The sequence below is a fragment of the Lagopus muta genome, chromosome 3, assembly GCF_023343835.1.
Source record: "Lagopus muta isolate bLagMut1 chromosome 3, bLagMut1 primary, whole genome shotgun sequence".
Taxonomy (NCBI): domain Eukaryota; kingdom Metazoa; phylum Chordata; class Aves; order Galliformes; family Phasianidae; genus Lagopus; species Lagopus muta.
In genome coordinates, this window is record NC_064435.1 from 17,257,771 (window position 1) to 17,283,725 (window position 25,955).

At 37.1% G+C, this 25,955-nt stretch overlaps 1 pseudogene; it reads left to right on the plus strand.

Annotated features, from left to right (window-relative positions):
- The window catches only part of LOC125690838 (heat shock transcription factor, Y-linked-like), a 187,546-nt pseudogene extending 162,200 nt beyond the window's left edge, over positions 1-25,346 (plus strand).
- Positions 25,347-25,955: the final 609 nt, after the last annotated feature.

The window sequence follows — 25,955 nt, forward strand, 5'->3', positions numbered from 1 at the left end:
TCTAGGATAGCCCATATAAACTTTTCTATCTGTGCCACTAATATTGGGAAGGAGGTAATAAGGACACAAGCAAAGATCCCTTGAACAGGACTTGTTAAAGTCAGGCACAACTTCATTAAAAATATAAATAAATATAAAAGCTCTTATTGGAATGTTGGAATTCTGTACAGCAAATACGAGACTAGAATTTGAACCTTGCAGAAGTAATTCTGTATTTCAACGTGAGGAGAGTATACAGGTAAGTTGAGCTCAAATAGATCCCAAGAACATCTTTATCAGCAGTGCTTGCAGCAAAAATAAATGTAACAGTACAGGATTTTAATCTGGGCCTGGGAGCAGTTTGAGCATTATAGAACTTAGACACAGCAGCAGTTTGCCCATAGTGCAGTTTATAATACAACTTAATGCAACAAAACCCCTCTGCAGTGCAGAGCTACCTCTTGTAGCATCTTGCAGTAGAATTTACAAAAAAAAAACCAACAAAGTTAATAGCATTAATACAAGATAATAAGGATAGCAGCTGCTCTGAGGTGAAAAGAACTTTTCAAGGCTAAGCCCAATACTTCTATCTACAGTCTAAAACTATCTTGAAAGCAAGCTTTTACAACTGTCTTTTTTCTAAGCATACAAGAAAATTCATTTTTTTTCCTTTGAATGATAGATAATAGAACTATGGATTCTGCTTTCAGTTTTCTGAACAAATGTTGGATAGTCTTTTAAAAAGAGTGAGATTGGCTACAGTGGAGGAAGTTTTCTTGCAGCAACAGTGCAGGACGTTTGTTATATACAGCAGCTGTGAAGATGAGGAGACAGCAAACCAAGAAGTCTTAAACATAAGAAGGAAATAAAATTTCCAAAACTAAAATGATTTCAAGAATCTAGAAGGCATCATTCAAGGATTCAAGAGAAAATACAAACAAGTTTGAGTTGCTAAAGGAAAAGAAAGAAAAGAAAAAAGTTTTTTTTCTGGGTAATTGTTATATACATACTATATATAAAATATATATATTTATATATATACTATATATAAAAATATGTATAAAAGAATATTATAATGCTCAACTTAACTCCATGTTTCTTAAGGACTCATGCCCTTGCACAATGTGAGAAACTGAACTTTGTATTAAATGCGCCCTGAGATGCCCATCACTTCAAGTCCCTCAAGGAGTAATTCAGAAGCCCAGTGAAGCTGTTTGTGAAATAAACGCTGGATTTTTCAGAGCAGGGGCATTTATAGTGATATGCTAAGGCACAATGCTAGCTACCTAAGAAAAATTTTAATATTAAAGAGTGTCATTAGCGTTAAGGCATCTGAAGGCTCGAATAACCATGTAATAGGAATTTTTCTAATTTTGGATTAGAAATGTTCACAGCTTAGTGGATAGGCCCTGTTCTTAGAAATAATATTAATTATGAGGGAAGATGGGCTGGCAGAAATGTGTTTACCAGCTGGTGCTGCTCAAAAGCAGACGAAAGTACTCAAATTAATGAATTATGGCCTGGTTTCAGCTGGGACAGAGATGATTTTCTGCATAGTTTCTTGTATTTTGCTATGTTTTGGCTTCAAGAGAAGAAAAACATTGATAGCATCTTGATGCTTTAGTTGTATAGAGCAGTGGTAGTGATTATAATATTATCATTACTATACTACTAGGATGTTATATAAGGCAATAAAAAGGAATTTGGCAGTGCTGATACTATAATGTTTATTCTAAGTTTGAAGAATTGAGTATTTAAGATGCAGTTTCATGACAGAACAAACCAATATAAACTTGGGTTTATAGAATTTAATTTCCCCACATGCAATTTGTGTTGTTGCAAGCATCTATGTGGATGTGCAATAAGCCAGTCCAGGGAGATGATCGGGCTGAAAAATAATTACTTTGCATATAAAGGGAAACAAGCAGGAAGAAGCAGACAAATCAGTAAACTATGTCCATAATATCCATTACACCAGAAACCATGTAATAAAATTCTACTCATGTACTACTAGTAATTAATCTGTGTATCAATACATTGTTTAATAAGGGAATTTAATACAATCATAAATAGCTCTGAAATGCATGGAGTAATTGAAAACATATGAATGGGTTCTAAAGTTCTATACTTTTTATTCATACAATCATAACAAAATAAAATATAAATGCTTAATAGAAATCAACAAATAGTAAGATATTCAGGCATTTAGAACTTATAGAATTTGTTTATTCCAGCAGGAATCAAGAGAATAAAAAGCATAAGAAGTAAACTTAAAAAAAAAAAATCAGTATGTACAATGTAATTGTGTTGAGTTGTACTTACTCTGAGTAGTACTACTGATGAGCAGTGTTTACTATCAGCTGCAGAAAAGTGCAACTTTATTTTTCCCTACTGCAATTGCAAAACTTCTGTATAGTTTTTCCTCTTCTATCTTTCCCTATAAAATTTGGGAAAATATGTATTTCTAGATTTCTAACTTTGTCTAGAGTAGGACAGCACATTATGTGACTGTGTGATTTGGTCAGTTTAGTTGGTTTGTTGTCATTTGGCATAAAAGTTTATGTTCTGCTTGTTGAGCAGGATGTCCGCTGTTGCCCAGGGGCAGCACTTGTAGCAGATCTCCACGTGCAGCCATGGAGGAGCACTGGATGTGGCCTGAAGGAGGAGAGTCTATCCCCTGAAAGGATTTACTCTTTTCCCACTAAGCCAGACAGTGCCATGCCACCTGACAGTGGATTGTCTTAGAAAGCAAACTATAGCTCACCAGACATGCTGTTAACCTTCATGCATCAAACAAATAGCATGAATCATGCTCAGATATTCCCATGAGATGGTAACAGGACTTAAAGAGGGTGTTGTGGACCAAACATCCCTGTAGTCTCCTGCAACAAGAGGCATGTTGAGTAGCATCTCTACTCACAGCCTGTTTGTGCTCTTAAGGCCTTCTTGTGCAGCAGCATTACTTGGGTGACAGTTATCTTCCAGAAACAGCCATAAATATATTCCTTGGAATCCGAAAATCAATATTTCCACAGAACTGCTTCTGTTTGGAAAAATCTGCTGTCACTAATGTAGATGAAGAAAATAGGTATAGGGCCATGCATTACTTTACATGGGATGCTGTAGAAAGATCCAGATTCTCCCAATCCAGCAGTAGGCTGATTTAGTGTTTCATCATTCATTCTCTTAACATCGTGTATTGAAAGAAAGTTTTGGTATGATTTTTTTTTTTTACATGAAACTGTTTATTCCCTGTATTTCCTGTATGATTTTTATCATGTGGAGATAAGTATTTAAAAAAAAAATAAAGAACCTGTGTATGATTATATTTCTAAATAGCTCCTATATACTCCTATTTCAGTATTACTTGGCAATGTAAGTCCCATGTCAGCTTCTAGATGCTTGATGTTTTTGTCTGTTTGTTTGTTTAAACACATTATGTGTTCATAGCAATATTCCCTTGATAATCTCACGCACCACAAAATTGGGCAAAATTGTCTTTCGTCAGTTTCTTTCTGGCTCCATTTCTGTTTTTTACAGCTTTTATGGCCCTTCTCATCACTGTATTTGTTTTCATTCCAGTTCTCAGTAGTTTTCTTGCCTTTGTTTCTTCAGGTCTTTGCTATCTAAACAAAAGCTTGTATTCTCTAAGGCTGTCATGGATGGAAACAATTACACTATATTGCACTGATAAGAGGGAAGCTAGAATATAAGTATTGATACAGATACAATATAGTGATTTAACAAAGCTGAATTGTAAATAATGCAGCAACTTATCAAGATTCAAGATAGACAGATACACTTGATTATTTACTGCGCAGAGGGTAGGATAAGCATACTCATATAGGAGGCTTTCCCATTGAATCACAAGGCTCAAGCAGGCAATTGTGCTTTCTAAACTCCTTGAACCATGCAGGTAGGAAGCCTAGGTGTGGCTAAATCCACAGCTGTTCAAGACTTAGTCACTGTCATATGTCTAAGGAATTATACGTGGACAGTCAATCAAAGATATAATCTCAGCAAAGTTAGGAAAGTTTACAACCAATCTAAAATTTGATCTTTATGAAGTTAACAAAGCTTATAATCAATCTAACTGAAAGCTTACTGAAGGGCAACAAGGCTTGTGAAGGGCTTGGAGAATATGCTCATTGAGGAGCAACTGAAGGAACTGGGGCTGTTTAGTCTGGGGAAAAGGAGACTGAGGGGAGAACTTGTTGCTCTCTTTCAGTATCTGAAAGGTGCTTACAGTGAGAGCAGGGTTGGTCTCTTCTCACCGATGACAGGTGACAGGATGAGAGGAAATGGCCTCAAGTTGTGCCAGGGTAAGTTTAGGTTGGATATCAGGAAAAACTTCTTTACAGAAAGGGTTGTCAAGCACTGGAATAGGCTCCCCAGAGAGGTGGTTGAGTCACCATCCCTGGATGTGTTTAAAAACCATTTGGATGTGGTGCTCAGGGACATGATTTAGCAGAGAGTTGTTAGAGTTTGGGTAATGTGATTAGGTTGTGTTTGGACTCGATGATCTTAAAGGTCTTTTCCAACCTGAGCAGTTTTATGATTCTATGATTCTTACAGTCCATTTAGTATTTGTACTGGCAAGGTGTCTTGATGTCAAAGTGTAAGGGATCTCTGTAAAGGTGTAATCTTGAGAGATATCCCTGCTCAAAGGGAGATCCTGTTGTGCAGCCAGCTGCTGTACAGGAGAGCTCCAAGGGAGAGCTTGGGCTGCTTTCTTTTTTTAATAGGGGTAAGGTGACTGACTCAAAGATTTCTTTTTAGGCACATGCTCAATTGAATAAACTGTTGAAACAGGTATTTGCTCTCATGCTATCAGTTCTTTCATTTGTGCCCCCCTCCCCCCCACCCCAATTCTGAGACAGATTTGTGGTTGTTTTCAGTATTATTTTCCTGTGCAAGACCTGCTATCTAAAAATAAAGCACCATAGATTTGGTAGGTGTTCATCAAGAGATCTACAATTCTCTATCTGCTGCCCATCTTCATCTGGAAAAATGTTTGGAGGGTACCTGTTGGGGAATGGCTCCAGGAACAAGGAGGCTGTGAGGAGATGTACGAGCACAGCTTGTAGGGCAGTACAGATTGCATACCCATGGAAAAATACTAGAGGCTAACAGAAGGTCACAATGTTTCTGTGAGCAGGAGGGAGTAGCCCAAGGAGGAACTTGGTTCAAGGGAGTTGACAAAAACAGATGGCATGTAGTTAGATTCTTCTCTGCCTAGAAACGACTGTTGTCCACCAATAGCAAGGCAATACGATAGCTAAAGCCAACTACAAAAACTCTGTGTAATCGTTAATAAACTGAAGCTGGATCACTCATATTGAGTCTTGTCATGCTTCCCGCTCGGGTAGCAATAGCATTACTGTTTTAGCTCCACGGCAGATACCCTCTTCAAATTCCTGAACTTTTCCTATACTTCTAAATCCTCTTTTGTTTTGGGATTTTTGTATTGCTTTATTTTGTTTTGTTTTGTTTCATTTTCTTATGCTGATCTGAAGTCTATCATACAGAATTTAAAACTGCTAATCTCAAGAATTTCCAAGCAGAAGCAAGGATCAAGCTGTAAAGTTTTGTATGATGAATATAACCTCCAGTTCAGAATATTATGTAGTTATACGAAGCCTTAAACAGTTCAAAATCAGTGAACATCATTTATTGCTGCTTCTATCAACAAGAAATTGTCATAAAACAGAACACTCCAACATTCTCTAAACCGTGTCTGTAGACATCACAGTCTCCTGGCCACTTGAAAGGGCAAGAACATTTGAATGATAGCTTGCGAATCCAATTTTTTAAGTTTTCTATAGTGTTTTTCAATTTAACAACATTATTTTTGTCTTTCTTCTGCAAGATTTCCTATTTTGCCCTAAGGGAACAATTCTGCATATATTTTTTTGCTTAAAACAGGTCATATTTACCATGTTGTTTTTGTCCTCTTGTGTGTCAGACACCTGGAATGAGACAGAGATCCTCTCTAAGAAAAGTGGTTTAGTGATTTACATATGACCAATTGCATTGATATGTCAACATACTTCACTGAGAGTTGCTTATCACACAGAGCAGTGCAATTGGAGTACTGTCCCACCTCTTCAGTCCTTGCCACCTAGTGCTATCCAGACCCAAGGCAGAAAAACAGTATAGGCATTGGTGGCACATTCCTCATAATCCATGTCATTTTTTTGTAATATATTCACATTCCTCTGAAACACAGAAGACTGCAAAATCAGGAAATTTTAACAGAAAGATGTTCTAGCAGAAGACTTTCAGTAATCTCTACTTCACATCTTTTTGATGGTTAATGACATGGTGCTCAGGCCATCATCTTTCTTGCACAGATGGCAGCCCTACAGGCTACTTTGGGGCTTGTGAAAGAAGTATACAGCTGATTTGTTATTTTCCTCCCTGCTAGCAGCTGCAAAAGATTCCAACAGGGAGGGCAAAGATCTGGCAGCTTTCTTGACCTCATCCAGTCCTCTGTTATTCTCTCATGCTCTCTACTGTTTCACGTGCACCTCCTCTAACCTTGGGAAGTAATCAGGGATGGAGAGTTCAAACTCTTGTCTGATGCTGCAACAGCTGTTCCAAGAGAGTTCAGGTGCCTGAGTATCCTCCATCATTTCTAGAGTAGAACTAATAAATCTGAATGTACTACTATGAAGAGGAAAAAATTCCTACCTGATGTTATCAGAGCACTGGTTAGCACTATGTGATGCTCTCCTGCTGTTATGGGAAGCACTTCCTGAGTCTAACATTTATACAGGTCAAGAAGTAAAAGGTATCCTAAATCTTTGCAGTGTCAGTAGGTGAAAGCTACCATAGAATCATAGAATCATAAGGGGCAAAGTAGATGAGTACAATCTCTTCCCTCACCCTGATGGACACCTCTCTTTTTATGCAGCCCAGGATACAGTTGGACTCTTGGGCTGCAGGTGCACACTGGTGACTCTCATCCAGCTTTTTCATGAACCAGAACCCTCATGTTCTCCACAGGGCTGCTCTCAGTGAGTTCTTCTCCCATCTGCACTCATGCTTGATGCAGCACCTTGGCCTAGTGGAACTTCATTCCATTCACATGGGTCTGGTTTTCAAACTTGTCCAGGTCCTATTGGATGGTATCACTTCCTTTTGTTACATCCGTTTGGTCACTCAGCTTGATGTTGTCTCTAAACCTGCTGAGGTTGCACTCAGTAGCACCATCTAAGTCATTGATAAAGATATTAAGCAGCATTGGTCCAAAAACCAATGAGGTAAGGATGTGATGTGGCAGAAATCCAGGTAGATGACATCAGTTTAACTTCTTTTGTCCTCTGGGGCCATGTGAAAGGCTACCAGACTGAAAAAATTTGATCTGTCCTTGGTGAAGCTGTGCTGGCTGTCTCAGGTCACCTTCTTGTCTTGTATATGCCTTCATATTGTTTTCAATACGATCTGTTCCATGATCTTAGGGTGAAAAAATTTAAATAGAAAATATCACTGCTACTTACACAGAAACACTACAGGAGTTTCTGAATGAAGATATTTGCTTTTCAGGGAAAAGGTATGGTTTTTTACTAAAAATAGAATTAGGTAGGCCAAGTATATCTGTGAGGTGATACAGCCATGGTACAGATGACAAAGCAGGATTATAAATCTGGACCTTTGATGAAGGGTCATCTTTGTTACTGAAGTTCTCACTGGTAAACTTGGGAAACTTTAGGAAAAGGGAGAAGATATCTCTAGTCAGGAGAATATTTCTTTTCTTTCTACCACAATCCAAAGTGGTGCCAAATATTTTTCTATCAAGCGCAGGAGGATACAGAGCAGTACACTGCATCCGTGCAGTGAAGTCAGAAATTATAACACTGTTGTTCAGTTTCACGCCATATTTTTCTTAAAAGCTTTCCGGGAAGGTCTTCTTGCAATTATTATTTCATGGCAGAAAAACTATGGGAAAATGAGCAAAACTGATTCTATTTCCAGGACAGACCATAAAAATATGAAAGAGAGAAGTAAAGTAAATAAGAAAAGCTAGCAAATCCTATCAGCCCTCTTGTTTCTAAGTTGTGAACTTAAGTTTTAGAGCATTATTCAGTCACCCGAAAAATTTTGATGCTTCTATTTTTAAATAAAGTGGTCAGTGTTTCAAATCATCTTTTTGGTTTGGGTTTCTTCTGATGCCTTTTCAGTACTATATTTTATATACTACAACTATGCTTCTTTTTCCCTCTGAACTTGATGCTTCTGGGAATGTTCTTGTAAGTTGTGAGTTCACCATTATAAAGCATATTTGATAGGAAAATGCTGCTGATATTAATTACGGAGTGGCAAGGATTATTCTTAGTGTAGATGAGAACATTAAGGCCTTTTATTATTCTTTTGGTTGTCGTGGAGATTCACAGAAAGTGGTATCATAGCAGAAAAAGACCTGTATCAATTAACACAAATTAGCATCTCTGATGGAAGTCTGGAAAAACAGGAATGAATGGGATGGAAACTGTCACATTTTTCCTAGTGCAGTGAGTCCCTAAGAGTCATTTCACTTTACACAGAATCAAAGCCTTACATAGTCTTAGAAATTTATACCAAGATCAGTTACTGCCTGACAATATATTAGATTTAGCAACTGATAAATTTGACATAAAATAGCTCTCATTTCTAAACTTACAGAACTATATTTCACCATTCTACCTATACAAATCCCTGCATGATCCCTTGCTTTTATTGCATTTTTCCAAGTTCTAGGATTATACCACAAGAGAGAGGTGAAGAAAATTGATTATACTGCATTTGTGTTATTTTTCCTAGCTAATGAGTTTGTCTAGAGGAGCACCCCTGTAGGTTTTCTGCTGCCTTTCTCTGTATGTCTCTATTTTCTATTGTAACTCTAAATGTAAACACTTTTCAATATTAAATTCCTCTGTTTCTTGTAAAAAATCAGGCAATTTTCTCTCACAAAAGCACTTTATGAGCTTATCTGTCAGGGACAGGTTTATTCACTTGCTCAGAATGCACCTTTTAAAGCACTTATGCCGTTTCTTGTTAAAAGATCTATTCTTTGCCAGAATCCACTTCTTCTGAGGGTTACTTGTCCTCTCTTGATATTGGATGTCATAAAAAGACCCTGTCATATAAAAAGTTTCTCTATTTCTCTATTTTTTCACAGAAGTAGCTTTAGGAAAGTAAAAAAAAATACATTTAGTATTTGGAAATCAGGAGGCAGTCTGGGCTGTAGTGAGCATGAGTTGAGTTTGTGATCTTGAGGAATGTGGGATTGGCAAAGAGCAGATTCAGGAACTTGAATATCAGGAGAGGGAATTTTTTGCTGTTTAAGGAATTATTGGATGAGAACTCCTGGAAAGTTGGCCTTAGGTACAAAGGGATGGAATAAACCTGGCAGATCTTTGAGGACAACTTTCACAGAATCACAGAATCACAGAATTGTAGGGGTTGGAAGGGAACTCCAGAGATCATCAAGTCCAACCCCCCTGCCAAAGCAGGTTCCCTACAGCAGGTCGCTCAGGTAGGCATCCAGGCAGGTCTTGAACATCTCCAGAGAAGGAGACTCCACCACCTCCCTGGGCAGCCTGTTCCAGTGCTCCGTCACCTCACTGTAAAGAAGTTCTTGCGCATGTTTGTGCGGAACTTCCTATGCTGCAGTTTCCAGCCGTTTCCCCTTGTCCTGTCTCCACTCACCACTGAAAACAGTCCGGCCTCGCCATTCTGCCCCCCACACCTTAGATATTTATCGACCTGGATCAGGTCCCCTCTCAGTCTCCTTTTCTCAAGGCTGAACAGACCCAGTTCACTCAGCCTTTCTTCATAGGAGAGATGCTCCAGGCCCTTCAACAAAAATGTTGCTTACTCTTACAGTGAAAGATGCTGTGAAAGCAAGACAAAAATCTGGGCTATTGCTTCTAAAACTAGAAAATTCTAAACTATTTTTTGTGTTACCTTTTATTTTTCAGTTCTTTTCTCAGACTGAAATTTCTGATGCCTTTCCAGACCTTCTCCCATCATCCTTCAATGATAACAAACCCAGAGTGTCTTCAGTGAAGCTTAAAATGGGGGCTTGATCTTACTACCAAAATTTTGAGTGAAAAAAACCTATTTTGCTGAAAATAGTTATAGTCTGATTTTATTTAATTTCATAAAATGTACACATGTCAGAATACTGTTTTCTTTGTCATAACACTCAGAAAGTGGAAACATGAGTTTACCAATAATTTTATATCATTTTCAGTCAGCATTTAAACCTTACCCTATTATTTAATCTTCTATGTACTCCTGTTTTCTACATTCTTGTTTTTCCTTCTTTTAAAACAAAGGATAACAAAGCCTTCTTGTTCACTCTTACCTCCAAAGATTGGGGGATCACTATTACTATGAAACTGTCATTTCATTCCTTTTAAATTCAGTAGAAGTCAATTTTCATGACCCTAGCAGTAGATTTAACCACATAGTTACCTTTAACTGTGTGTGCTACTCTCCAGCAGACTCTTTTTTTTTTCTCACACTGCTCAGATGTGAGATACGAGAATGTAAATGTAAGAAGAGAACATTTACCTGTTATTAAGAGAACATTAGCCTATAGAGTTGCCAGGGGAGTGGCATGAGTTGAGTTGTTTATTTTACTTACTGCTGCTCATTGGAAAATGGTTCAGCAGCAGACATAGCAGGTGTGGTGTTGGCCAGTGGCAAAATTTAGACTCCAGCTGCATCATTAAAGCAAATCAGAAATACTGAACAGATATTTTCTGTGTAATCATACAAGCAGAAATATTCAGGTATTGCATTACTTACTGCTGATTTGAACTGCATGGGTATAATTGAAATGATTTATTTTTTTACTTCTGCGGATGCTTGGTCTCAAAGATATGCTTTAAACTGATTGACAGGAAGGATTGTTTGACAGGATTGACTGTACTATTTTGAATTTTAATTTTAATTCAAAGAAGAGGCAAATGCTAGAATGGGCTGGAAATTGCTGTTGAGGTTATCAGCAAATGAGCCAAGGTTATTAATGAGTAAAAGTACAAATCTCCCCTTCATCTTCAGACAAAAAAGAACACATAGCTATTGTATTTGCTGCAAAATTATGTGATGCAGAAAAAAAATCAAAAAGTTCTCTCATGAGTAAGTGAGAATGTCAGATCAGTTGTCACTTATGTAAATTTTGATATTTATAAGCTAGGCTAGACCTTACTGAATCAAAGAGACTTTGACCTCCATTCATCAGCAAACTGACAGGAATTTACTGCTGGATTTCAGACATTGGCAGTAGGGTGAAAACTTCTCTCCTGGAGGTTTGACAGACTGTATCTGGCAGCACAAGCCTAGAGCTACTCCCTGCTTTATCAGTTCTCTGTACCCACCGGGGATTGTTTTCCCCAGTGAGAGCATGTGCTTCACATAATCTGAAGCCATAAAGATGAACCGTGATCCTTTACCTCATCTCATCAGGGCAAGTGAACAACAATTGCAGAACCCATAGGACCTTCTTTTCTTTTTCATTTAAGATTGTTATGAACTGATGAAGAGCAAAATACAACCAAAACTGTGAAGCACTCTACTACTACTCTACTACTGTGGAAGCAGTGGAGCTTCCACTATATATTGATGAAGAGTGTTGGAGAATGAGGGTTTGAGGAGAAAGAAATGCATGTGCAAAACTTTCAGAAGCAGTGGAGAAGATTAGTTGTAAAGTGCAGATTTTCTCTTTAGAAGTCAAAACTGTAAGTGGAAAAATACGTTTTGTTTTACCCCTCTTCTGCTTAAGAGTAGTTGTACAAAATCCTATCAAAGGACTTCTTTTTGGAGCTGGTGTGATCTACAAAGCTTGGATTTTGCCCAGTAACTGGATTAAACAGGAAAACTGAGAACTAAATATTACAAATACGCATGGAAAGGTTGTAGCCTTTGAATCAAAATAATTAACCTAGCTTTTGTATCTGTTGCGATTTTGTTGATGTTATCACAAGTGACCTTCCTGGCCTCTTTTTTTCACTCTTTCCATTTCTGGGGAGAAGAAAATGGAGACAATCCAATAAAGATAAGGAGATATAACTGATTTACTACAAAAGATAGAAGAATGTAAGATAATATGATACAAAAAAGGGATTTACGTGCAGTAAATAAAACAAATGGGAGATAAAAGATTTCCAGCTGTGCCAGTATCTGCACTGCCTGGAAAGGAAAAGAGTTCTCTCTCATCGCTTGGATTTGGAAATCATGTGGGGAGTAATAAAGTCTTCTGGGAATTGTAGTCCATCTCTTCTTGGTGTATCTTCTTCTTGGAGAGCTGGAACCCACATGAGAATAGCTGAGACTGCCAGGATACAGGAACCAAAAAGTGCAGCTTCTCAGCACTGTGTTCTAGCACTAACAGCTGGCCTCATGATGTCATGATATGGAATACTGATAAAACCAGGACAATAGAGCATTTGTGTGCCTTCTTTTTTGAATATCTATCTTCAAATATCTATACCTTAAAACATTGAGTGATCACAGTATCACAGAATCACATAATGGCCAGGGTTGGGAGGGACCTCAAGGATTATGAATCTCCAACCCCCCTGCCACATGCAGGGCCAACAACCTCCCCATATAATGCTAGACCAGACTGCCCAGGGCCCCATCCAATCTGGCCTTGAAGACCTCCGGGACAGGGGCATCTACAACCTCTCTGGACAGCCTGTTCCAACACCTCATCACTCTCTCTGTAAAGAACTTCCCCCTGACATCCAACCTAAATCTTCCCTCCCTCAACTCAAAACCATTTCTGTTTGTCCTGCAGTTGTCTACGCTTTCAAAGAGTTGATTTCCCTCCTGTTTGTAGGCTCCCTTTAAGTATTGAAAGGCTGCAATGATGTCACCACGCAGCCTTCTTTTCTCCAGGCTGAACAAGCCCAGCTCCCTCAGCCTGTCTTCATAGGGGAGGGGCTCGAGTCCCTTGATCATCTTCATGGCTCTCCTCTGGACTCTCTCCAACAGCTCCCTGTCTTTTTCTGTACTGGTGGCTCCACACTTGGACACAGTATTCCAAATGGGGCCTCACAAGAGCAGAGTAGAGGGGGACAATCACCTCCCTGTCCCTGCTGGCCGCCCCTCTTTTGATGGAGCCCAGGATACCATTTGCCTTCTGAGCCACAAGGGCACACTGCTGGCTCATGTTAAGCTTTTCATCTATCAGGACCCCAGATCCTTCTCCACAGGACTGTTCTCAAGGACTGCCCCTTCCAGTCCGTAGTCTGATCTTGAGGTCTGAGTGTCAACAGTTCTCATAAATTTAAGTTTTTACAACAGAAGAGAAGCTAAAAAAAAAAATGAAACAAATACATCTCTGCCGTTCCATTTTCTCACTAAACTAACTGAGAAAAGACACATGACATAAAGATACAGCAGAAAAAAAAAATCTCAGTGTTTTTTAAAACTTGTTCTTGTTTTTCTTTCTCTGTAAATTAATGTTAATAACTCAGTAGTTCTCAAGAGAAAGAGCTAGATATTTCTTTTGAATTATATCACTGGTGTGAAGGAATGCACCTAAAATTCACAGTTCTTGGAAATGCAGAATAAAGACTCAGGTAAACAGTTTACCCTGTCTTTCATAAAATTGCTCTTTTCCATTTTAGTATATAGCTTTTGAATACAATGAATAACAAAAAGCGTTCAGATAGGTTGTCTGTGATCTTTTTCTCGCACTGTATTTCAGTTGTAATAGAGGTATTAGCTTCCCACAGAAAGCATGCCTATGGGATTTTCTAGTTTTATTTTGTTAATTTTTTATTTTCCTACATAGTGTTGCTGCTCAGCACAATGCAGTTCCTAAGATCTGATATACGGGATTGTTTTTATTTGTTTGCATTCAGGGAATGTACCACACTGTTGACATACCCAGATGCTGTTCTATTCTTGCATATCTACAGGTATACAGTGGTTTTTAGAGCCCAGGCTAGATAAAGAAGCTGGTTGGTACATTAAAAAAAAAAAACAGTCTTCATTATTATTGTTCTTTCATTCAAATCTTTTTCATATATATGCTTTTATTTGGCATATTTCTTTTAATGTATAACAAGGAACAGTTGTAGATTCTAAAAGGCCCCATCCTAGTTGTTTGCTTTTATGCTTTTTGTGGGCAATGTTTTAAGAAAACCAATAGACACCGTTGTGCATAGAAATTGAGTAGCTGAAAAAGAAAACTTTCGACTGAAATAAAAATTCCATGGTGATGTTAAACAGAGTTATCCTTCTCTCTTCATGTAGAAATTGTTCCATCTTTTAGCAGATAAATAGCACTCAAATTGCCTCCCCCGAGATCTCCTGCTCTCCAATTGGATCTCATATCTTTCCTGGCATAGAAAACTGTTATCCTGCTAAGATCCTGCTAATATATGTTTTTTTCTATCAGTGCTAGGTACATGTCAGCTGGATTTGGGACAAGAAACAGACTGTCCTTCAGACATGCACATAAATTGGTTTCTCAGAACATCTTCATTGAAAAATTATTAATCACTGAATCATATCACTACACAGACGACTACTAAATAGCAGATATTAAAATGCTTATACCTATGAAAATTGGGAAAGAGAGGAAATTTTTTAACCAGTAAAGTAGTAAATCTCTTGGAATTTATTTGTAATGCTTTAAACAAGAAGATAATTCCCCTGAAATCTGAGATAAGAAAGTTTATGGTTTTAGTGTTAGTTTATATAGGATGTATAGGCTGCCCAGGGAGGTTGTGGAATCTCCTTCTCTGGAGACCTGCCTGGATGCCTACTTGTGTGACCTGGTGTAGGGAACCTGCTTTGGCAGGGGGATTGGACTCGATGATCTCTGGAGGTCCCTTCCAACCCCTACAATTCTGTGATTCTGTAATTCTGTGATAGATGGTTTGACTGCTTGACATGGAGGACTTTGAAAGTTCCAAGCTATTCCTACCTTAAAATAGTTTTCCCGTGACTCTAGAAGCCTTCCTAGCCCATTTTTCCAATGGAATTAATATTGCTCATCCAGCTCTGTATTCTGTCATATGCTACAGTGATAAAATAGGATGCATGTAAATCTAGTTGAAAAAAAAAAAAAAAATCTGTCTTTCTTTTCTCAAAGAGCATACTGAAAGCAGGAGGAAAAAAAATATCATAGAAAGTAGATCTTCTGATTGATGTTTACTTTTACATCTGACTTCCAAATTTTCTCCTATACTTGAGAGCAAGGGTATGATATCAGTGATTCATTTCCTTTGGATAACTTTGTCACACCCTTTGAACACTTCAAAAGGAGATTTAGATATACAAACTGAAGACCTATTTTTCTACAGAAGGTAGTAACTATGAGAAAATATATATATATGTATATGTAATCTCCAACAAGCTGCTGAGCTACTCTAGATCAACAAACTGTTTTTGTGTTTAAGTCTGTGAAATTGCCCTTGTAACAATAATCTGAAGGAAAGAATGTGTTTAAAGAGAGACAAAGCATTTCAACAGCATTTATGTAACATACAGAGAGATTTTTCCCTCTGTTAATATCACAAACCTGTTGTAATTTTAATTTACAAAGAAAAATTAGTATTGACATTCATTACTCTTTGAAAGCAATTGCTGTGATTACTTTTTAAACACTGCTAAATCCTGGAGAATCATGATGATGGTCATTCCTCAGCATGTCAGTGGATGTGCCTATTCCTCTCCCGCTTGCTCAGGGCTATTTTTCCCTTCCTATTCACTTCAGGATTCCCAGGTATTCTTCCTTTCTCCTTTCCTGTCTGGATTAAATGTCCTTGCAGACTTACTTAATCTTTGTAGACTTTTAAAAATTTTTGTTTTGAACACAGTTTCGTTCCAAGTCCTTTCACAAATTACTTTATCGGATTATTTAAGTTTAGAGTACTCATAACTCCTTTAGTCCTTTAAATTATTTATTTTGCATATTGTGGATAGGAAATTTGGGTCTGAACTACAGTATCATAGACAATTTTTTTTTTCATTTTACTCATGCTGAATATTGAAGTCTATTTCTGTATATAGATAAGAATGTATATTTATATATGCGTTTGAACAAAACATGGTATTCTGACTTTTCTGTACTTCAGCTGGAATACAGTTCTTAGCTTCCTATCCAAACTGTTTGAACTTAAGGGCTATGTTTCCAAGGAAACTTGTAGCAGTCTGTTTGAGCATCAAATATTTTCCCTGTTGTAGAAGTTAGCACAGCAAAATGTACAGTGGTCTTGGGTAAATTGGAAACCCACTCTGCTGAAGTGTGTATTTTAATGGGAAGGATGGTTTATTTTTGCCCAATAAACAACTTTGCAATATCATTGTCTGTAAGTGTTAGTCGTGTAGTCTGTACGAAAGACTGTCTGTAACTACAATATTAAAAAATAAATAAAATATCCAGTCGTCTTCTCTTAGATACATGATCAACATGATCTGCTATTGTATTTTTTCCGAAAGGAGGAAAATGACTTAGACGTTTCAGTCATAATGCATTACTGTAACTTCAGAAATATCTGGAAGAATGGAGTGATAGCACTTCTCTGTAACACATCAATCATTCAGTGCAGTCTGAACTCCAGTGCAAAGTTTCTGTCTCCTGTCAAATTGAAGAGGCGCACCCTCCCCAGTAAAAAAAAAAAAAAAAAAAAAAAGATTTTGTTTGACCCAGGTTTTCCATGTCTCTCTTGAAAACTACATCTATAGCCCTGCTAGTAAAATGAACAAGGTAACCTTGAAGTGTGTTCCACGCTGGATATTGTCACTTCACACTTTCCAAATAAAGCTCCTAATTGAAGCAATTTTCCCTCCCACCCATGAAGGGAGGGAGAGGTGACCATATTTACAAATCCCCACTGGTTACATAAAGGAGAAACTAACACTTAAGCTCCAAACACAGACATCAATTTTAATGAGAATCTCAGTACTACAATTATCTTAAAAGTATCAACACTCTTACAATTCTAAGGTATGCAACAAAACTATATGGCTTTAGAAGAAATATAAATAACACTGGCATTATTTAACAAGTATATGAGAGAAAGAAAAAAAGAAACAGAGGTGGGGAGCAGAGTGGGGGGAGAGAGAGAGACAGATGGAGAAAGACATCGCCAATCTGGCTTCCAGCATTGGTCCAGTCAGGGGACAGGGTCGCTGATCTGTGAAAGCACTCATTCTGAAGCATCCAAGTCTTGAAATTCTGAATCTCCTCTCAGGCATCCTTTTGTACCTGCTAGATTTACAGGTGCACGATCTCAAAGTTGTAAACAAGTTAGTTTACAATAAAAAACTTTTTCAAAAACAAGTTTGCAGACATAACTTATTGCACCAAAACAGGAATGTATTTTTAGAATGAACAAGGCTGTCCCATTGTTCACAAAACTCTGTCTTCCAGCAACACTCCAGCCTTCAGTATGTTGTCATGGCAATGGTTTTATCTTGTGAGTTTTAGAGGCAATTCCAGGAATACCATAGGTAAGTGTTCTTCTTTGGTCTACTACAAGTCTAGAAGTCTTTATTGCCACTTAATTGCAGACAAACCCTGCCATTAGGAGAAACTGCTGCTACACGGAGAAACTGCAGTAACTTCAACCCTGCTATAAGAGGAAACACTGTATTCGAAGAACAGCAAAGAAAGATGCATGGCAGTGGGTACTCTGTGTCAATTACAAGTGCTTCTTAGAAAACATTAGAGGAAATAATAAATCATCACTTAAGAAAATATTTGTTTTACAGTAGGACAGAAGTACAAGGGCTGCTGTAAAACTAGTGCTTCCTATTTTATTATGTTGTCCCATAACATCAGAAGCAGATGTTAGAGTTATAGAAGTACAGGTGGAACCTTCCCACCAATATTCCATTACATGTTGATGCCGTGAGACAGATGGTAGCAGAGGAACACTGACAAAATGGTGCCTGACATGAAAATGTACATGAAGCATAGGAGAGAAATTTATTTCCTTCATGCGGAAAAAAGTGGCACCCATTGATATTTACCAGTGCTTTCTGAATGTTTATAAATACCAAATGGGATGTAAGCACAGTGTGGGGTGGTGGATGGCATGTTTCAGCAGTGGCAACAGTAATAGTATGTCACCTCCACTTGTGCAGATTTTTATGAGCACAGTATGAGGCTCTTGTTCATCCCCATTGAACATGCATAACTAATGTTAGTAACTGTGTCAGAAAATAGTATTTTGTAGATGTGAGTTTGCTCGATCAAATAGTGCTATTGTTCTCTTTGTTGTAGTTTCCATGAAAATAACTAGGAGACATTAGTTTTGGAGCAACCTAACCTACATACATTGATTGTTAGGATGTAAGAAAACACCCTAAATAAAGTACTTCAGCTAAGTACTCCAGCATCCTTAGTAACTCCCAGTAATTATTTGTAGCTAAACAGTTGAAATTTAAATATAGAATATTTGTAATTTCTTTTTCATTTGACTCACAGAAATCAAACTTTATTACCATAAAGTAGTTACAAAGCAGGTATATATTTTTGTTACAGTGCATCTGTTTTGCCTTTGCTTGCTCTATACCCCCTTGCCTAGTTCATAATTAAACAAATGCCATTCTGAAACAGTTCTGAAGAAATATGTTCCACATCACACTCAGAGAGAAACCTAAAAATTTTTGTAGGTTTCTAAATATATGTACGTATGAAAAAAAGTCAGTATTTTTTCTGTAATCTGCTTTCATACCAGTTGTATTCAGACAGTCTCTTCAAAAATATGCTTCGTAGAATCATAGTTATAGAATGGCTTGGGTCAGAAGGGACCTTAAAGGCCATCTAATTCCAACAATTTGCCATGGGCAGTGTTGCCAGCCACTAGATCAGGAAGCCTAGGGCCACAACCAACCTGGTCTTGAGTACCTCAAGGAATATGGAAAAAAACCCACATCTTCTTTGGTCAACCTGTGCTAATGTCCAACTACCTTCTAAGAATTTCCTCCTAGCATCTAATCTAAACATCCTCTCTTTTAGTTTAAAACCATTCCCCTTTGTCCTATCACTATCATGCTGTATAATGAGTCACACTCCCTCCTGTTTATAACCTGTCCTCAAGCACTGGAATGCCACAGTGAGGTCTTCCTTGAGTGTCTCTTCTCCAGGCTGAGCAAGCTCAGCTCCCTGACGCTTTTTTCATAGAAGAAGTGCTCCAGCCCTTTAATGAACTTCATGGCCTTCCTCCAGAACCAGTCCAACAGCTGCATGTCTTTCTTGTGCCAAGGGCCCCTGGCCCAGATGCAGTACTCCCAATAGGGCCTCACGAGGTTTCATGACCTTCTCAGACACAGAGGTGATGCTCACTGGTCTACAGTTCTCAAGGTCTTCCTTTCTATCCATCTTAGAAATGAGAATTATGTTTCTCTTTGTCCAGTCATTAGGGACTCCACCTGACAGTTATGACATTTTGATTGTGATGGAGAGAGGTTTCCACAAACTAAAATTAAAAAAAATTAGAAATTGTAATATTTTAATAACAATTCTGTTTAAACTATTTTTAAAGGTCTTTGTTTCCAAATTCTCTTAACAATACAGTAAAAAAAAAATCCATAGTTTGTATAACTATATTGTCATATTACATAATTTGAAGTTACTGCATGTTCAGTAGCTAACAATGAGATGAAGTGAAGATTGTGAGTGTTAGAAGAAGATCTGTTTGTGTTAGGTATGCACTGCAAATACAATGATAATTTGAAAAAAATATTAGGCCTTTATATTACATATGTCACTCTGAATGGAATGCATCCTATTTATTTCCATGGAAACTACAACAGAAACAAAGAGTACAATAGCAGTGTCTGATAAAGCAAATTCTCAGCTACAAAACACTATTTTTCTACATTGTCGCCACCAGTTGTCAGGCATTTTCACAAGCAATGAAGAAGAGCCTGCATGTCATGCTCGTAAAAAACTGCACTAGAGGAGGTGACTTACTATTGCTGTTGCTTTGCTGAAAGAAGCAATGCGCCATCTCTCTGTGCTCACATCTACTGTTTGGTATCCACAAACATTCAGCAAGTATTGAAGAAAGTCAGCGGGTGCAGTTTTTCTGCATGGAGTAATTCAGTTCCACACCTTTGCTTCATACACACTTCTGTGTCAGATATCGTTTTTTCAGTGTCCCTCTGCTGCTACCTGTCGCATGGCAACAGTATGTAATGGAATGTAACAGGAATGACATTAGAGGCATGAGAATTTTGAGTTATGGAGAGTCACATTAGAGGATGAATTAACATTAACAGAAGTAATTTCTCTCTAAGCCCACTGAAGCCACTGACTCCATATTGTGCAGCTATGTTTACTTTAAAACTCGAATTACATTATACTAATAACAGAATACCAGTCTGCTCATAACTAAAAAGCAATCTCATTTTGGCTGTGGGGTGGGGAGGTTATCTTCTAGGGCTCTATTTTTATTAATCAGTGACTTACATTCTGTGGTTGATGATATGTTTCCTTTCCCCTGAAGATAGCAGGGGGTTCTGATGACATACACTGCAGATTTGAGCAGTCACCCTGATCCTGTTTGTTCCTCCCTTCCAGTCAATACTTCACTCAGGCAACTCTCTTTACTTTTAAATACTTTTTGACAACACCAAGGTCTAGTTTTGTTCAGTTTTTCTAATATATGCAAACACCACTGAGTGAAGCCTTTCACAGATTTAATAAGTAGCTACCCCACTGCTGCTCCTTTATTTTCATTTTCATTTTCATTTTCATTTTCATTTTCATTTTCATTTTCATTTTCATTTTCATTTTCATTTTCATTTTCATTTTCATTTATTTCTGTAATAGAAGTATTATATACATGTATCATTATGCAATGAATGGAGATTCATAACATCATGTACATAATATATATATAAATATGTTTACATTTCCTACAACTTGCAAGATTCTGAAAAATTTATAGTGAGATAAGTAGTATTTTTTATGTATTGAAAGACAACTCTAAATTCTGAAATTAGGATATATTCTTAGATTAATGCCAAAATACACAAAATGATGAGGATATTATTTTCTTTTACAGTTGTTTGCTCCTATAAACTCTCATTTATTTACTAAAGATATATTCAGTAGAATTGGAAGCACTTTGTTATGACTTTATTAAAATAAATAGTTTACATTTTGGATCTCATCCTGAAGAAAATTGAATACTGTTCTCCTCCTTCCAGCTTTTTATTATTTTTCCTTCCCTTTTGCCATACAGACCAGATTTCTGCTTAGGATGTCTAATTTCAAATGCCTTTTTTACTGCTTCTCAGGGTATATCTCTGTTATACAAACTGTTTAACGAGATTATTCTGCAGCAAGCATACATATAAACTTTCAGCTCACATTTTCTCTCATTTATGCAGGCAATTTATGTTTTCATTTCAGTAGGAGCAGGAATATTAACCAATACACAAGCACATGATGAGCAACAAAATTCTAGCTTTTAGTGCTGGAGTCTGTCTCTTCTCTTATTAAAAAATTTTTGAACTAGAGAGATTTTTTTGAGTTCAGTAAAATGGTGCAATTAAATGTTTTCATTTGCCAATTCCTACATCCTCCTGTTTTTATCAATTAATTGTCTACTAAATAATTAAAAAACACATGGCAATGCAGTTCTAAGTGTTATTTTGATGTTGTAGGCATTACACCTTGCAGTAATATCGGCTTCATTTTTTTTCTTCTTTTTCTTTTTTTTCTGACCAGAACATACCAGCAACTGATACTCCACATTTAAAAAAAAAAAAAAAAATCATGATGACTATGCTACTCTTTAATTTCAACTCCTAGTCGCTTTATAAAGTTCTTCCATCCAATTTATCTTGTGCTTAACTCTATTTGAATTATTCTTATTTCTGCTTAATTCATAAACCTTTCCACAAACTCACTTCATACAAATATTTCTCCTAAATTCCTAACTCAGAAATTATCATATTCTGTGTTATAGAAATAGAGTGCTTCCTTTTTTTTTTTCTTTTTTTTCTTTTTTTTTCTTTTTCTACAAAATATGGGAAAATATCTTCCATGACAAAAAAAAAAAAAAAAAAAAAAAAAAAAAAAGTTTTATTTTGGTTTTCTACACTTTTCATCCTTCTCAATTTCTTTCTAACTACCATCCATATCTTTTTTTGACTCAGAGAAACATAGATGCATTGTTATCATCAATATACATGTGATTATAAAGTTCATGGTAAAAATTCTAATCAGGAAATAAATGTTGATTAAAGCTCTTTTTGTTTGTTTTACCCCACCTTAATGATCTTGCAGAAAGTACATTATAGAAGGTCATTAAAAGTTCTTAACTGATAAACAATAACAAGCAATTATAAGCAAGGAATCCTCACATCATAAAGTAAACTCCTTTTGATCTAGTGTTATAATTGTCATGACTTATAAAAAAGCATGAACTACTATTGAAAAGCCCCAGAAAATCAAAAGCCATGATAGCTAGATTAATAAACAATAGGTCAGTTCAGAAATGAGTCTAAACTGATCATTAAAATAAATTTATGTTAAAATATGTGCTTTAAGAAAGCTATCTTTCACAGAAATTGAAAGGCTATACGTGAAAAAAAGCATTAATCTGTAAGTACACTTTCGAGATGACAAACAGTACCTGAATGAACAGACACTGAAAAAAAACTAGGGATTATGGTAATTAACATACTGAATGGTTACTTGCTGGTCTTCTTTAACTATAAAATTTAGTTATCATGTTTCTTGCATCAGGCGAGGAAAACTAAGGGACAAAGCAGGGTGGTGTCCCTTTTAGATATAATTAATAACACTGATGATGACATTCTTATCTAGATGCATTATCTCCATCTGAAAAAGGATGCTGGCAACTTGGAAGAACTTTGGAGAATGACCCAAATATATATGCAGTTTACCCAATAAGAGAAAGCGTGAAAGTTGTTTATGTGCACTGATGGAGAAAAAACTTCTGTTTCTGATTCCATACTCTAGCAGAGAACAAAAAGGTATATCCTTCAGCTTCCTAATAATATTTATATCCCTTTGTACATTTATATCTCATATATATGTCAAAAATGTTGGAATCTTTCCTAGAAACCATTTATGAAATGTGTTGATATGTTGATAACAGAAATTGAATAGTAAGAAATAAATGAGAATATCAGAAAAACAATATAGAGAAGACAAACTGGGTGTAATCCTTAACCGATACTGATTCTCCCAAGATGAACAACTGTTTAACTGGCAAACAGGATAATAGCATGCTCTAGCAGACAAAATCATCCCTAGAGGAGATAATGGATTTTTAATGTTTTTGCACAACTTATCAGTGAGACCTTTTCCGTAACTTCATGTATAAATATAATTGCACTTGAAAGACAATTTCAAAGTATTTTAAATGCAGTGAAAAAAAAAAATAATAATGTGATTATCAGAGCAGGAACCAGAGGATCCTGAATTACTGAACATGCAACTGTTAGAAGACATCATTGTTTTCAACTGATGTGCCCGAGAAAAAATACAGCTTAATAAGTAAAGGCCCATTTCAACATTGCTGAATCATTCATTATGTTAAAATAGTAGGTATTTTGTGTGATGTGAAGAGAAACTTCAGTATGGATTCCCTTCAGACAGTATCTGGATGCATTTCAATCCAAAATACTATTTAGATTGCATTACTTACTCCATCAAAAGCAAAAAAATAAACCTCAGAGAGCTGAGTTTTCAAACATGCAACCTTAATGAAATGTTCCCAGAAAACTTTCTATGTAGTTGAATCTTCAGCTATCAGGATATTGCTAAAAGAAAGCGACTATACTAAAATCTTGTGGATATTGATTCTTATTTAGGTTACTAATCAAAAACTGTCTCCTTGTCTTCTCATTATATTCCAAACAATGTTGCTGACACTACTTTTACATTATTTCATTACTACAGAATCATACAACCATAGAATTGGTTGGGAAACTCTGCAGTGGTAGAAGAAATGATCTTCAGAAAGGATGTGCTGGTAATAGATGACCTCTGCAAATATTTGACATTGATAGCATGAAAACATTTGTCAGCTTCGACTTCATTGATTCTTCACTACAGAAGGGGATGTGCCAAGATCTGTCTCACATGGTAAATTCCTAGCAGATAAAGTAGCAGTTTCTACAGTGAGGTATACAGTCCCCCTACCCATGAAATACCTCTCAGGACTTGAGTGATTTGTGGTTAGTCAATTCAAACTGAGGTGGCAGAAAGCTTTTGGTAGTTGGGTTTTAAAACCAGCTTTTATGCTTTTGAAAATCTGACATTTCTTTGCTACTTCCAAATATCAAAAATACAACTTAGAGTGGTTATTACATGGACTGCTCAGAAAGGAATGACTCTTATTTTATTTTATTGGCCTGTGATGTCAGAAGCTGGTATTGGTGGTAAGGCAGTAGAGGTTGAACCTCCTCCTTTCAATACTCCCTTAAAGTTTGTTGCTGTGTGACAGGTGGCAGCAGAAGGACAGTCTGACAAAATGCCGTCTGACGTGGAAACGCATATGAAGCAAAGAGGTGGAACTGAATTCTTCCATGCGGAAAAAAATGGCACCCATTGACATTAACAAACATTTGTTGCACGTTTATGGAAACTAGACAGTGGATGTGAGTACAAGGAGGCAGTAGGTGATGCATTTCAGCAGTAACGGTAACAACAGATTTTTACAAGCATAGTATGAAGCTCTTGCTCATTGCTGGTGAAAATGCATAGCAGCTGGTGGTGACTATCTTGTAAAATAGTGTTTTGTAGGTGAGAATTACTGAATTTTGCATCAAAAAGCGTTACTGCGCTCTTTGTTGTAGTTTCCATGGAAATAAATAGGAAGCATTAGTTTCAGAGAGACCTATGTAGTTAACAGAACCATCACATTTTATTCACATGCATTCATGTTTAAAATACACCTGAGGTCCTCTCTGACTTTAGAGACTCTAATCATTAGTTATTGTATCTTTGTCTTTTCCAGTCTTTAAATGGTGATAACTAATTCTTCTTTGCATTTTTGTAGTTAGTCTACTACTATAACCCATATTTAAAGAGGGATTATACCAATCTGCTAAGAAGATTCAAAGGGAATTTTGGTGTAAAAAAATAGAGTACCAGTTGCACTGTCACTGGACCTGGATTTGAAGGAGTGCCACCTAAACAGAAGCCCTCTGAAGATATGGTCAGGCCCTGCTGCATCAGTGGCAGTGAGCTGCCCTTTTGCATCCAGGATGCTGCTCCTGCTGCATCTGCTGCTTCTCCATATCGCATTACATCTCCCATACCAAACAGTGCTTTTTCACCAGGGTTGGGCCCAGATAGTGGAGCTACAGGTGATGGGGTTGGACAGGAACAAAATTTATACTACAGGAAGTTTAAAAGTTAGCCACCAAGTGAATATAGTATTTTCAAAAATAAATTTTCTGAATATTTTCTACTTTTCCTGTCCTGTTTCTTCCATTTGACAGCTACTCTTCCTGCATCCTAAGGTGGGGGGTGTCTTCAGGGAATTTTCATTTCTCTGAACTTTCTAAAACAACCATTGTTATCCCTGCCCTGTAGGTTTTGGCAAACCTTTTAAATGCTAAGTAGGCACTGTGTGAAGCAGAGGGAATGATTTTCATGACCAGGCAATTTTTCTCAGCATGCCACAGTGCTACCTAAGCACTTCAGATGCAGGCTGTCACTTCTTGGCCAACACACAACACTGCTTTTCCAGTCTCTACTTCCAGCTCTCCCCATGATTCTGGAGACCACCTGCCTTCTTTATGCTTAGCTTTGTACAGCTCTAGCAATGCTTTTCTGCCTTGGTGGGCAGCACCTTCTGCTGTACCAGTCACACCACTATGCTCAGGCTCCAGAGGAAACCTGTCCATTTCTTCTCTGCCATCCACTTTGCCTTCATGCCTCAAAGTGCAGGTGTCCACTTATCTGGTTGTCCAGAGGTGTATCTAGTGTCTAGTAGCTATGGCATAGATAATTGGAACCTATCTAA